The sequence below is a fragment of the Prinia subflava genome, chromosome 3 (assembly GCF_021018805.1).
Source record: "Prinia subflava isolate CZ2003 ecotype Zambia chromosome 3, Cam_Psub_1.2, whole genome shotgun sequence".
NCBI classification, from domain to species: Eukaryota; Metazoa; Chordata; class Aves; order Passeriformes; family Cisticolidae; genus Prinia; species Prinia subflava.
The window spans coordinates 59,000,707-59,014,514 of NC_086249.1; positions in this window are offsets into that span (position 1 = coordinate 59,000,707).

Genomic DNA, 13,808 nt, shown 5'->3' on the forward strand with positions numbered 1-13,808 from the left:
GCACACCAGCCTGAGAGCCCTCTGAAACCAACACAAGACACAGCTACTCTCAGTGACCAATGGATTTAACATACACATTCCAATCAATAATACAGAGTTTTATATTCAATCACATTCAGTTCACACTCATCGAGGATTATCTTTTCTGCTCCCATAGGCTTTTCCTGTTGTCCAGAGGGAGACAGGGTTGAATTTCATATACCTCATTATATTTGGGATGGCTGTGGACCCTAATGGAAGAGGCAACACTTAGCACATAAGCAGACAAAACTTCTATGATCAAGACCAGCTAAAAAGAGTATTTGTCACTGCTATCTTCATTTCTCACACAGTGTCAGACAACACTTTCTGCAGGGTGAATGATTGTACTTTGACAATGTTTACAAAGCCAATTATATCTTTATTTTGAGAGCTGTTCCAAAGGCTATTAGAAGATGTTTTTTCAACTTGTATTTTTATGAGGAGCAGAGGCAAGTAAGGATGCTTCTTTTTGTGGTTTACTTGAAGCTATATCTCTGGGGAAGGTATTTTTTTTCTTTTTTTTAAACTGGAGCAGACAGTGGTTAGCAATGGAATACAAAAAAGCAATTCTGCTGGCTCATAAGCCACAAAGTGGACTATGGAATTAACGTATGAGATGTTATTTCTAATTTATTTATCAGCTCTCTCTCTATAGTACAAGTACTCTCAAAAGCACTTATGTATTTGAAGTCTCATAGAGACATACCAGATAATGGGAAATGGTTTGCTGTGAGAAGTGATCTACTTGAGTGCATAGAAGAAGCTTCTTTCTCTCAAATATTTCATTGGTAATGTTTTACTGTTTCTCCTAGATGGCATGCTATAGAGTGTAATAAATTTCAGTTTGTTTATATTCTGTGTCTGTATTTGCACTTGGGTGATTATATTTGAAATCATGAAAGAGCCTCTTTTTAAAAAAAAACTTTAGCATAAGCTTCTCATTAATCCTGTCCTGTTTGTCTGTTATTAATAGGCCACTGTACAACATATTCTGCTGCAAAACTCCACCAGGCATGACTAATTCAGATAATTAATTTGCTAGAACATTAACACCATCAAATGAGCCTGCTAAACCGGTAAATTTAAAGTAAATTAAACTTAATTTGCAGGTTATTGCAATTAAGTCTGCCTTGTCTTTCTGAGGGATTTCAACATCCTCAGTATTTAAGAGGCAATCATAATGCATGCAAGTGGGCGGGCTTTTTCGCTAATTAACACGAGTCTAATCTGCTTTTCAATTAGGGTGGATGTTTATAATGTGCTGGTGACAGTGTTGCAATTCAGTACAGCATAACAGGAGTGCATGGCATAATTATAGCTGAAAAGAAAAGCTCATGCAGGGCCTGTTTAGGGGTTAATGAGACATTGGCAGCTTCCAGCTGAGGAGATTGAGCCAGTTTAGTGCAGCTTCAAGAGGAAACCACCCATAGGGGTTTCCTTTGAAGTGTCAAAAGGTCCCCTTGTTCTGGGTGGCTTATGTTTCATTTGTCTGAGTGGCATATCAAAAATTGATGAGCTGCCAGCAGCAGTCCTCATGACATTAATTCACCAATTGTGTTTCTAATAGTTTCATCCTTAAATACATTTAGATGATGATAATACTACGAAAAATCAAGGTTCTGAAAACAATGAGAAGGTCTATGCAGTTCCAAGAAGTGTATATAGACTACACAAATGCATCAGCTGCAAATGTTAATGATGCAGATGACCTACACTGCTCGTTACGAGCAGGAAGAAGACAAAGAGGTATTGTACATCTGTCCTCTGAACAGCATTAGAGCTGTGACAGGGATGTGACATTTATTGTTAGTTAGGTTCTTGAAAAGCATAAAATGGTTCACATTCATTCGTGAAGTAACTTCACTGGCTTCAGAGTGACTATATCAACGATGGATTTGGTCTTTTATAGAAATAGTAAAGAAAAGAAAGCAAAAAAGGAGAGCTATAAAGAGTCTGAGGCATCTCTAATGCAGATACTGTTTCATCAGTCCACTTAGGCTATGAAATCTGAGCACTGTGGTTCCATATTTGAGGTACAAGAGGTTCTCAAAACTTTTGCACAAAAATGAATGTTCAGGGACAGAGTGTCCTGCTTGTCAAAAGCAGTGATAAAGGTGATATCGAAGAATGTTAATTACATGGACAAATAAAAGTTGTTAATGTACAAGAGTTGGACCTGATTATCCCTTCCAACTCAGCATATTCTGACTCTATGATTCTATGATTTAAATACATTTGAAATAGTGAAACAAAGAGAACGGGCTACCAGTGTAAGTCTGGCTACATTAGTTATAGAATTTATGATTTACAGAGTTTTAGTCTACTGACCTATAATCACAGTATGCAAAAATTCCATGCTAGGGGAGGGTACTTTAGTTTTTGCACGAGAGGCAATTTTCAATATATAGTGTAAGCCAAGGACCATGCTACTTTCCTTTTTAAACCTGTGAGCTGTATTATATAGAACTTTACTTTTCTCATGTGATGAACAGGAAAAAACCTACCCTGGGATCTTACCACTTTTAAAAGTATTACTTGAACTGTTTGTAACTTTATGAAAGTTTTGTATGGCGATTGATGCACACAAGGAAGATACAGTCCCTCTCACTGGAGATTATTAGACCTGCATCCAGCCTAATTTTAGGCAGTATGAGATAGCCAAGTGGAAGTACAGTTGCCCTGTACTCCCATAGAGCTACTGTAGACATCATTTAACCTTCCAAAATAACCCCCCAAACCATTACCTAGAAATGCTCTTCCTCTGCCTTGTCTATAAAAGAAGTTTAGGCTGATTGGGCATCCAACTTAGGTGCTTGCATTTAGTCAGGCAGAAAAAAGGTCATCTATATGGAGAGGGGACACATGCACCATTCTGTAGAAAAGCCAGGTGATCTCTTTTTTGGGTGTCTTCTGCTTGTGAAAGACCAAGACTCTTTAGTATTTCCTTATGAGAAATGGGTGCAAAAGTGTTAAAGTGAGAGTGTATGGAAGGTTTTTGGCTGCTGCAGGGAGGAAGACTCTTCCTTTCTATAACCTGAGATAAATCAAATGGCTGAACAAGCTGAGGAGTGCACAAACAGTGCCTCTAGTGAGAGAAGATTGTATGTTAATTTGGTACTGTACACAGTACTGTAAACACATATTATACATAGGTCAGTAAGACTAAATCCCTGTTGAGATTTTTTTGTTTTGCTTCCCTGCCTGGACTTCTGACAGTGACTTGTGGTGTCATCAGTTAATGGGCTTTACTGAGATAAAAATACTTCTCATGGCAGAACTGTCTCCTAAATGACTGAAACGTTCTCATCTGAGAAGCACTTTACCAACCCAGAACACGAAACTCAAGACCACCTGACAGACTTTTGTGCTTAAGCTCTGTGACTGATGGACCAAAGGAAGCCTCTCTGCCAGGGGGGTAAACTGTCTTTTTTCAGAGAGTCTGTCAGTCTCTCCTGACCACCAAACTTGAGATGACACAGGTGCAGTTGAACCTGCTGTTATTCACAAGCACAGAAAGGAGTGCAAGTCCATTGAGGAGAACTGAAGAAATCATGTACAAACAATATTAAAAACATATAGATTCAAGTGGCTTACAGTGCAAATGTTTCTGTCTTATGCTGAAGGAAAACAGCTAAAAAAAATAACAAATATATTTGGTAGACAGTATTACCACCAAAAACATAGTGTGGTATTCAGTTTAAATTTTACTGTACCAGCTGTAATAACATAAAGATTATTTGCCTAGTAGCTATATTACATAAAGAAATGTATCTTGTTACACCTGCATTCAGGAGAATGGTTCCTCTTTATTCATTTGTCCACATATCAAGAGATTTTCAACCATTTGTAAACAAAGATCTTGATAAATATGAGTGTAAAACCAAAAAGAAGGTACACAAGCTAAACCAGTTGTTGAAGACAGAGGGAGATCCCATTGAGATCAACCAATAAAGAGCATATAAAAAGATAAAAAATATATGACCTCTCGTTCTTCCCTTCTCACAGATATGAAAAACTGGAACACTCCACTTCTGTGGAATTTAAGGCCAAAAATGCCTGTGGTCTGCAGATCACTCAGCTCTGAAAACGGTACTACTATTAGAAACACCACAATATCCACCACTTCTGCCAAGCTCAGTACACTTAGAAACACAAGGTCCCCTAAGAATCTTGAAGACCAAGTGAGTCACTTCACTGGGTGCACTTTTGTTGCTGCTGGGACACTGACAGTAGAGATTAATGCAGTAGCTGCCAGTTAGCTGACACTGGTGAAATCCTTATCCTCTTTTTAACAGCGAACCTACAGCATTTAAGGGGCTATTAGGTAACCAAAGTTCTAAATAGTGTAAGGGGTACAACATAGCACGTTCACAGAAAACAAAAAAAACCAAAAAAACCCCCAAAAAAACCCCAAAAAAAGCATTAGAAAGATTAAAGTAGGCATTCCTCTCCCAGATGTCTACCTGCCTCTCCCCTGGGATCACAGTAACAGAGTCGTGCCAGGTCTAGTGTTGATTTTCAGTCTGTTCTCTGTGGGAGCCTTCCAGTGTTCCTGTTTTATAATTGAGGCAAAGCAGCAGAAATTCTGAGAAGATTCTTTTCTACACAAATTGGTAGTATTAGTTTAAAATATGATGGGGCATTATTTTTTAGCTGAGTTTTTAAGGGAGTTTGGCTCTTGGAAAAGACCAGTGTACAAGAATTAACATTTTAAAGTTATGGCTGAGGAAGAGAGGCTACATCGTTTTGTTAGACTTGAAGCGAATATCAGTGCATAAATTAACAAACACACTTTACACAAGCTGTTTCAAAACATTTGCTTTTGGGGTATGGAGAAGTTTTGATCAACTTTGACATGAACGTAGAGTTACTAGGAAGCTATATATAAAAACAAAACACTATTATTTTTTAAGTGTCATACATCTGCTTGAAAATAGCAGCATAACTGAAACTTCAGTGTTGGTATGTCAGCTGGACAATATCTTGGACCTTCAGAGTCTTACACATGAAATCCTTTTCCTGATGTCTTTTGGTGAAATATGATTGAAGCAGGATTATCTGGAGTTAAAGGTGTTTGACAGAAGCCTAAAGTGGCCCTAAAGGAGAGTTTGCAGTATGTTCCCTTCTGATTTCCTCAGTTGATTTAGTCTGAATGAGGAAGAATTGATCAGGATAAAACTAGCCAAGGAAGACAAATGAGCTTGATAAACTGGTGGGTAGTTAGAAGATGGTAACAATTGCCAAGGCCAGATACTTGCTGGTTTTTTTGTAAGGGTTGAATCCAAAGGCTCAGTGGACACCTCTACAGCAGAGGATTTGTAATTGTTTGAATAAATTTACTAAAAGGGAAAAGGAATTTATTAGAACAGCTGTTTTTGCATGGTACGAAGGCGTGCACAAAGTGTGACAAAGATCTGATTAAATGCTGGGCCATATTGCTGTGAAATAGGGGAGTGTTCTAGTAAAGTAATGGCCATCATAGAATATTGGCTGTAGCTGGGCAGAAAAAAATAAATGATTATGCCTTTGAAAATACCAGATGAACCTTGACAGAGCTTTGTTGTTATGTGTTGACCAGAGAAAACAGGTCTGCAAGGCAGATCCATGGTTGCTACTTTCTTTCTCCACAAATAACTTGTGTTTTAGGTGCTATAGAAAGTGTAATATGATAAAATATGATTTAATGGGTGGCCATCTTGACGTGGTGAAAGAAGCCTCATCAAGATGCCCCATGTATTAAGTAAGCTGTTTTTCAAATCTAAAAATCATTGCTTTTGCAGAGTGAAATTGCATAAACTTGAGGACTAAAGATATACATAGATAACTTAGTTTGTTTTCTTAACACAGTAAAATAAAATTTGAAATGAAGAGATGGAGGTTAACTATAAATATCTTGATATCTTATGTGCCAGGAGGGGAATGCATTAGAAAGAAGAGTAAAGCCCATTTCACTCCAGTAAAATCCAGTAGCTGGGCCAGAGGGCTTTGAAAATGCTTTTACTGGAAACATCATCTAGAGTTTGTGTGGATGGTATTTATTACATTTTTAAAAATACACAGCTCCATGACTGCTGAGAGGCAAACTGCTGAGGCTAACAGCTGCAAATGCAATTTATGAAACACATGGCATTGTAATTTGAACAAGAGAGTTCAATCCAGAATCAAAATTTGAAGATCACAGTTACTGTAAAAATTAAAGAACAACCCCATACAGCAAACAGAGATGTATTTATCCAATAAGTTAAGGAAATATGGGGAAACCAAAATGCATCAGTGGTTTCTTACTCAGAGGGAATTGTTAAAGATCACTTAACATTGCTGAGGGAGAAATGTGCCGTTTTCACAACAAGAGTTATTACTGGTTTTTACTCTGAAAATAGTTTTAGATTACTTATGTTTGTGTTTTCCTGTAATGAGTTTCCAGCCATTGGGTCATGGTGCTCTGCCCAAGGAGGTGTAGGTTTTTATCTTGCATCTGAAATAACAACAACAACAAACCCCCCTCCCTTCCATGGCAAATATCATTCTGATTTTACAGAGACCTGAATAATTAATTACTATATTAATTTAAGGTTATTAAACTCTAAATTTGTGTTTGCTGTTGATTATTTGTTTTATAATAAGAGACATATTGATGGAGCTGTATTAGTTGGAAGGTTGTGACATAAAAATAATACAGTCTATGATACCACATGTATGAAAAATATGTAGTTACTAGTTCATGATCCAAGCATTTAAAATATATTAGCTCAGCCTAGAATTCAGACACCCTTTTTTATACTTTACTTCTTTATAAAGTGTACTTTCAGAGATTCACCTAAATTTCCTGGGTTTTCTCAAAAGTAGAGGTAAAAAGTCTCAAAAAGTAGTGTAAATATCAAAAACATATCTACTGAAAACTGTCTACTAGGCACAGAAGAAGAAGTGTCAAACTCAAGAACAGCAGACTAGACCTTGGTCCATTTTTTAGTTCAAAAAAACTACACACGTAAGAAAATTCTTAGAATTACTTAATAAGGCTAAAAATCCTGTATAGGTTTGTGGTTATGTGACTGAGGATTATGTTCCAGTATCTATACATAACATGGCATTCTAAAAATCACCACAGTATCCTGAAGTTGCACTTTCTGCTAATAATCCAGTACCAAACAGGTGATAGATTTTGACACATGACACAGACTCTCTGAACCATCACTGCAGTTTCAAGTTTCAAAGTCTTCTAAAGAGCAAGGTTTTCACTATGAAGAGCTGTGAAGCTCTGCTGGTCAGTCAAACCCTCTTTCCCCCACCATTTCTCAGATCTTTCCCCCACCATTTCTCAGAGCAGTGTCAGTCAAAACCCTTGAGCTGGTTCCCCATTTTAGGCCTGGCAGAACCCACAGATTGAGCAGTCTTCTGTGTTTTTTAAGATACTCTACCTAGAAAATATTAAATGATTGAGCCTGCTAGGTCATATTTTACAGGAGATATAAGGAGAAATACAAGAAAAAAACCACTATTTATTGACTAACCCAGTTATTACAGTTGTTAGAATATGAAATAAATGTAAGGCTGCCTTAAAAGTTAAACCTCTCTATGCTTACCATATTTGTTTCTGTCTCCATCGGCAAACTCAGATCTGACTATTTTATTGTGGCAAAAAATACATAAGCTCAATTATCTCCAGGAGTTTAGGAATCAATATATGGATCCATTAAATGTGAAGGAGGGGTAACAAAGGCCAACATGAACCAGGCAGGTAAAAGAGGTCCTGATTACCTCCGCTGTTATCAAAGAATTGACTAGTAAAAATAGAGGAAGACATCTACCCCACAGATCCAAATCAGCTCAGTGCATTTTTTTAGAACAAGCTATTCCTCATGCAGTTCACATAATTTGAAAGACATGAATTGTGTAACTTCTGCAACTGACAAAGCTTCCATTGATAATACTGATAATACTAAGCACTCTCAATGAAACCTTTTCCTGAGGTTATATAGGATTTTTCTAGCATAATAATTTCAGAAATAATCCCCTCACAGAAAGGGGGGGGGTTCTCAAGGAAAGACTAGGTGGTATGTACCAGATTTGTTTATTTTACCCTGATTTTATAGACATAGTACAAACCACTGTAAATGTGAAAATTTGATACAATCATTATATTATTTGATGATTCTAACGGAACTTTTTCACCATTATTGTTGTTCATATTCCAGTCCTGCTTAGAGTTCACATTTAGAATGAAACCCACTTGTACCATTTAGCGTACAGGATTATAATGTGCAAAGCCTCTTTTTCCACCCCATCCACAGCATTTGAAGGGTGCTACTATACCTCAATTTGAGCCAGTTAAAATAATGTCAGTAATCTCAACTAGTGCCAAATTTCCTCCTAATATCAAGTTTATAAAGCTTGATATTAGCTAGATCTAAAGCTAGATCTGCATACAGACAGAGGCAATACAAAATATCTAAGTGCAAAACTGTGATTCCAATCCCCTTCCTGCCTTCATAAGTACTACTTAGACAGGAAGTAGTACCCTATATGCACTGAGACCTGTAGGTGCTCAGTTTATGTTATGACCTACCTTCCAACTAGGAATGTCTAGAAAATGGACATTATCCCTGGGAAAGTTGTTACAAATCCAATGACAGTGTTTCCTCTGTCTATGGGACAGTGGTATCATGCTTTTAAAGGAATGCTCAAAATCTTCCCTCTTTGAGGTTGCTATTTTTTATTCTGTCAGAGAAAAGGAGATGGGAGAGTGAAGAGCAGCAAGAACTGTAATCTCCACCACAGCACATCTTCACCTGGCCTGGGTCAACTTCTGACTCTCACGTGTGTGTGGAAACCTCAAGTTCCCAACGTTTGTAACGTACAAAGACAGGCTGGTTGTCAGCTCATTCTCATTTATTCTGAGTACTCTCTTTTGGTTTTGTTACCACCAAAGAAGTGATTTTGTCAATGTAAAAGGAAGACTGTAGATGACCTAAAGCAGTTGCTTAAATTGTAATTACTTTTACTCAAAGTATATAAAACAGGAAAAAGAAACCATGACAACAGAACATATGTTATGTACAAAAGCACCACCATCACTTTTCATATAAATTGAACAGTTTCAGAATTAAAACTCTTTAATAAAAAGTTATCACTGTATCAGGGGAATGTCCAGATAATCTAACTAACTGGGTGTTAAACTTCTTACACACCTTTCTTAGTAATCACTTTTTTTTTACCTGTTTATAGGGTTTTTTATATTTATCAAGAGATCTTTTTTCCAAGAAAATATAAAAATTATTATTCTTCAGGAAAGAGAGAATTTGGAAGTAAGGAGCAATTACAGGATAAGTTTTTCTGTAAAAATCACATTCATGGAGCTTTTTCTTGCAGAAAACTGATAGAGAACGATAATGTTGAATAAGAATGTGCACAGATTCAAGCCCTCAGTTACAGGATTAATTTATTTGTAGGTTGGATAGGGGAATTTTCTAGTGCTCCCATTGGAGTTCTGTACAAAACAATTTTCTTAAAAAGGAATTGATAAATTCTGGAAAACTTTGAAACTAGTTGAAAGCACTTTATCTGGGTGTCATGTAGCTTTTGGTTTTTCTTCTATCATTTTTATCATTAGGGACACGACAATATTACTGTTGCATGAGAGTGCACTTGCTTCTTAAGAATTTATCTGTCTTTCACCCTAAATTAATTCATGGCATCATAGTAATTCCCACAGCAATCAGCTGTGATGTAAAAAGTAGAAGATTTGAGTTTTAGAGGAAAGTAAGACTGAGCAGGGATATATGAATGCATGAATTTCTGAAAAAATGGTTTCTGTTTACACATAGGGAAGATGGTGTAAAGCGAGAGTCACTTGAATCACAGGTTCAGTCCTGTGTTATTTCTTATTCCAGAAATTTTACATTTCTTATTTGCACGATGATGTACAAAATTTGTTGAGGGAATGAGTCACATCAAATACTGACGCAAATTTCATTACTACCATTTGATAATGCTGGCTATGGAAAGTATAAAATGAACTACTCATAAAAATTAAAACAACCTTGTGCAAGTCTGGTCTCTCAAAACAATGTGTTTAGAAATATGTGATATCATATATTCTTCAGCCTCATTAACCTCGACTTCTGTGTTTTGAATAGAAAATATCTGCAGATTTTGTGTAGATTTATGGAATATTAAAGAGGCCATTTACTGAAATGAAGCACTAATATTAAAGCCATGACCATTCTTCACTCCCTATAATTGACAGGCTCCTCAAGTGGTGGTGAGGCAAGCTGCAGGTATCATTCCTTTGCTCTAGACTACAAATGAATTCTAGAGTGACTATATGCCTTTGACACCTCACACTTCAGCAGAATGAATTTGTGTCTGAGGGTCTTTGCCTAAGGATGCTCATGGGTTGCATGAGTTTAGAATAAAATTCAACAGAAAAAGTAAGTTTTCAGTTTGGTCCTAAATTCTGTGAATTATTTCATGCTTTATTTGACCTAGTTGTTATCCTGATCTTTTACAAAATATGTGCCTATCCAGATACAGTTAGACTCAGGGACCCTTAAGGTGAATTCCAAGGCCTCCTTTAGTTGCAGTGAGAAATGTAATATACATATAATGAATATAGATAACCTACATAGGTACAGAAAAGTATATAAATAAAAGAAAAATCCCTGTACCCTTCTTTTGCCAACCTAATATGAACTGTATGCACAGGCTCTAATATCTAAAAATATCCATAGGACATTTTAATGATTATTGGCTTAGGAACTAATTCATTCTGTTGATATAATTGCCTCTTCGAAATGAAGAATATATCCCTGACCAGGTATTAAAGGAAAAACCTACCCTGCAAAATACAATCTAATTATGCAGCCACCTTAATACTATGCACAATATTATAGCCTTTATCTTCAAATGTATTTTCTCTATATAAGGACTTTTTAATGACTTATGTGACTCAGTTATCCTTCCCCATCCTCAAAAGCCAAGAGGGAGATAGACAAAAAATAATAGGTCTCTTTTGCATGATCAGCTTTCAGTTTTCTTTCGCATATTTCACATTTGTTGCCACAACTTGCTCATTTTTACATTTAAAGGAAAAGAGTGATATATTCAGATAAACTTCTAGACTCAAAGAAAATTACAAGCTGGATGGGAAGAGGCAGCTAGTCCAGTCTCTTACTCAAAGCAGAACTACTGATCAGATGCTCTGGTTGTAGTAATCTATTATGCATTTGTCCAAGAATATTTAGGAGTTTGGTTTTCGTTTTGAACACCAAAATGGAACATTAACCTACAAAAGTTTTCCAAGACTGATGAGACCTTTGGGCTATGATTTCATTCAAACTCTTATGGATTTAAGGATTTCTTCAAATACCACCTTTCTCTAAATGTATTTTAAAGATCATCTTCCTAGATAGGTTTTCCTTCTTTTGATTTCCTCAGGCAAAAGAAAAAAAAAATTTGTGAACTTAGCACTGTACAATTAAAACCATTGAAGTCTCCTGTTTTAAGTGCAGAAACCCCAAACAGTTCAGCCACATTGCAAGCAAACATTAGAAAGCTATTGATTAAAAGAAAAAAAAAAAAGCTCTTGCCTAATTAATCTTAGTAATTTTAGTAATCTAAAAAATCATTTCTGTAAGAATGGAATCAGAATGAACTAATTTTTAAATTAAAGTCCATTTTCAAAACCAGAAGGTATCCATAGAAGTCTCTAGGCTTATCAATCAAGCTGCTTTATTAACATCAGCCTTCATCAGCAGAGAAGAGGATGTTAGTTCTGCTATTCAATTTTGAGCTGGCATTTACAGTAACTTTGGTTGCTTCTGACAAGAAGGATAAATGGAGAAGGAAAAGGATCAGATGAATTGCATCAGGAAGCAGAGCTTTCAGCTTGTATTTTAGGGCTGCAAGGCAGCTGGATAATTACAGACGTATTGGGCAGGAGGCTGGCCATAGCAGCTTTTGTTCCTGACTCTGGCACTCCTTTCTTGGCTGGCATGTCAACTGAACATGCTGTCTGCTTTTCAGACTGGATATCCCCCACACTGACATGTCCAGCCTGTTGTTAGAAACCATCCTTAGGTTGCATTGGCAAAATTTTTCATATGCACTAATCCTTTTGAAAATTCTCATTTCTAATAAACAGTCATTGCTATAGATGGGAAGTAGTCAAATTTGAGCCTCAAAGTTTCAAGTTCCTTTTACTTCAAATGTTCCTGAAATCAAGGCTCTTACTTTTCTCTCTTCCCCTTCTCTTTACTACTCTCCTGAAGCCATGAACCCAGTAACATGTTCCTGACATTCTCTGCCCTTCTACTTCCTCAATGCTATAATCCCTCTGTTGTGAGAATATACCTTTCCCAAATCCCTCAAAAGGTTTTTTCACCTACTTGCAAGACAACCCCAGTGCATCTCCACCTGTGGCTCACTGGGTCCTGTGACTACTATAACTTCTGCCTCTCCTAGCTCCTCTTTATCCTGGCTGCTTGCAGGCTTGTAGGCATGTCTGCACTGCTGAATAAGAGCAGGCTAGACACTGAGCTTCAGATCACTTTGGGACACGGTTTCAGATTTGTTGAGGTCTTGATCCTTAGGACTAAGAGACAGGGCATAAACTAAAGCTGAGCAGTGGCAGTGGTTCAGACCTTGAGCCTGTTCATGTGTCCACCCTCTTGTCTTTACCAGCACAAACGCAACCTCTGTATCCCAACATTTACATCTGAAATCCAGACACAGCATCACAGAGGTTCTGAGCACCCCTGACCCAAACAGGGAGGTGTGTTGGAGACCACAGTGACTCCCTCCTGCAGAAAAAGAGGCATGGGAGGGCAGGAGAGGGGGAGAAGGATGCATGCTTTGGCATTACCCTGACAAACGAACACTAGCTGGGAGCTGGAGAGCACTGACAGCGTGGTGGTGTTGGATGCACACACCAGTCTGAATCAGGGATGTATCTCAGCCTGCATGCATACACTGGAGTGGGTGCATACATGTGTGTATACAAACATATATACACTTAACAGCTTCCCTTGGCTGGCCATAAGCATCTAGAGAGATAAAGAGCAAAATGACAGCAGACTACACTCAAGTTCTCTTACCTGACAGCTACTAAATTTTCAAAAAGTATCAATTTGCAGGTAATATTTTTGCTATATATATATGACCCAGATGTATTCAGGTCCCCCAAATAGATTACTCTTTGTGGATGCTAATTGGTTTAGGTCCTTTAAAAAACCATTGAGTTCTAAACTTGTATCTTTATCTAACTTAACCCAATCGCAACACTCTCATAAGTTCCTGATCAACACAAAATTCCTAGAAAGTAAATTTTCTCTATGCTCTTTATATTTATTTTTTCATTATTTTATTCTTTCCTCCCTTTTTTTTTCTTTTTTCTTTTTTTTTTTTTTTTGCAAGGGGTTGGATAAATAAAATTAATAAAAATATATTAACATAGCCTTTGAAAACTTGGGATAAACTGAGGGAAATAAAGACAAGAAACAGGCTGGGCTAAAATGAAATTCCTGCTATGGAGAAAATTCAGAGAATAAGAGTAAATTTATATTTAATTAAGAAACAGACAAATGTTTTCTCACTAAAACCTTGCAACCAAAACACATTTTAACTGGGACCAGAAAATTGCTACATCTGTACACAAAAGAAGCAGCATAATTTAAAACTGAAACTCAGTAAATTACAAATTCTGAATGTCTTACATAACTCTATTATGAAGAAGGCTTCATTTCAGCTAAAAACCCTTGAGTAGTAATATCTGTTAGCTCTTCTTGCTT